We start from the raw sequence: 2,509 nt of genomic DNA, 5'->3' as shown, positions 1-2,509 counted from the left end.
ACCCACACCACTGTGACCATCTTGAACTCCCTGATCTCGGACACCACCCACAACACTGTGCCCATCATCAACTCCCTGACCTAGGACACCACCCACAACACTGTCACCATCATGAACTCCGTGACCTCGGACACCACCCACAACACTGTGACCATCATGAACTCCCTGACCTCGGACACCACCCACACCACTGTGACCATCTTGAACTCCCTGATCTCGGACACCACCCACAACACTGTGCCCATCATCAACTCCCTGACCTCGGACACCACCCACAACACTGTGACCATCATCAACTCCCTGACCTCGGACACCACCCACAACACTGTGACCATCATGAACTCCGTGACCTCGGACACCACCCACAACACTGTGACCATCATGAACTCCGTGACCTCGGACACCACCCACACCAATGTGACCATCATCAACTCCCTGACCCCGGACACCACCCACAACACTGTGACCATCATGAACTCCGTGATCTCGGACACCACCCACACCACTGTGACCATCATGAACTCCGTGACCTCGGACACCACCCACACCACTGTGACCATCATCAACTCCCTGACCCCGGACACCACCCACAACACTGTGACCATCATGAACTCCGTGATCTCGGACACCACCCACACCACTGTGACCATCATCAACTCCGTGACCCCTGACACCCCCCACAACACTGTGACCATCATCAACTCCCTCACCTCGGACACCACCCACAACACTGTGACCATCATGAACTCCCTGACCTCGGACACCACCCACAACACTGTGACCATCATCAACTCCGTGACCCCTGACACCCCCCACAACACTGTGACCATCATGAACTCCCTGACCTCGGACACCACCCACAACACTGTGACCATCATCAACTCCGTGACCCCTGACACCCCCCAGAACACTGTGACCATCATCAACTCCGTGACCTCGGACACCACCCACAACACTGTGACCAGTGTCGACAACATATCAACAAAAACAACGGCACAACTCCAACCTTGGACAGTGAGCTTTCTGTATGGACAAATCAGTTGCCACTCATACAAGGGACCTGTTGCTAGAGTCCCAGTGAGCTATCTCTTTGGACAGATAGATTAAACTGAATTTGGTTTGAAGTAAGTACTATCGATGTGAGAGGTGAAATCAGATTGGTACATGTTATTCCCATTTACAAATACCATATGGATCGGAAGGTATGTCTTGAAAATCCCGTGTATTTACACAGTACGTTCCTGTTAACGACATGTCTTTGGAAAGTATAACAAGGTTGTCCGTGCAGCCTAACGAGTCGATGTTCGTCACTTCACCGTTCCAGCAGTTGGATCCCAGACTGGGCGTGTCAGCCCCACACCCAGATCGTGGGTTTTTCACCAAAGTGGTAACCACCACTCACTGAGGCAACTCACCGCAGCAACACTTCAAGGCAATTTAACGTAACCTTTTATATCAACTAGCACGGCAGTACAAACATTGATGGCCTTTCTGTCGAGTCTGCTGTAAGTACTGTCCGCCTTGAAGTTCAGGGGCAACTCCCCAGGGGCACACCCACCTATATGGTTCGACCAGTCAATGACGTCTTTGTCGCCGTACCTTGTGTTATACTCTCTTGTGTTATACTCTCTTGTGTTAGTTGTGAGTAGAACAGAAGGAACTGTTGTTGAGATATGATAACGATGCAAGGATACCAGTCGGCTATACAAGCAGGAGGGTCGTGCAGTCAACAACACGGGCGTAGCTACCATCATGTAAACCTGTGCTAGAAGTCGCCAGTCTGCTATACAAGCAGGAGGGTCGTGCAGTCAACAACAGGGGCGTAGCTACCATCATGTAAACCTGTGCTAGAAGTCGCCAGTCAGCTATACAAGCAGGAGGGTCGTGCAGTCAACAACACGGGCGTAGCTACCATCATGTAAACCTGTGCTAGAAGTCGCCAGGCTGCTATACAAGCAGGAGGGTCGTGCAGTCAACAACACGGGCGTAGCTACCATCATGTAAACCTGTGCCAGAAGTCGCCAGTCTGCTATACAAGCAGGAGGGTCGTGCAGTCAACAACACGGGCGTAGCTACCATCATGTAAACCTGTGCTAGAAGTCGCCAATCGACTAGACACGCAGGAGGGTCGTGCAGTCAACAACACGGGCGTAGCTACCATCATGTAAACCTGTGCTAGAAGTCGCCAGTCAGCTATACCAGCAGGAGGGTCGTGCAGTCAACAACAGGGCGTAGCTACCATTATGAAAACCTGTGCCAGAAGTCGCCAGTCTGCTATACAAGCAGGAGGGTCGCGCAGTCAACAACAGGGGCGTAGCTACCATCATGTAAACCTGTGCAAGAAGTCGCCAGTCTGCTATACAAGCAGGAGGGTCGTGCAGTCAACAACACGGGCGTAGCTACCATTATGAAAACCAGTCCGGTCACCACCTCTATAAACCATGACAAACATCTATTCGTTTGTTTCTTTCACTAAGGAATATTTCAACCAATTAACGGTGATCTGTTC

The sequence above is a fragment of the Haliotis rubra genome, unplaced genomic scaffold (genome assembly GCF_003918875.1).
Source record: "Haliotis rubra isolate DU_JTF1 unplaced genomic scaffold, ASM391887v1 Scf1216, whole genome shotgun sequence".
Taxonomy (NCBI): domain Eukaryota; kingdom Metazoa; phylum Mollusca; class Gastropoda; order Lepetellida; family Haliotidae; genus Haliotis; species Haliotis rubra.
This window is presented reverse-complemented; position numbering follows the sequence as displayed.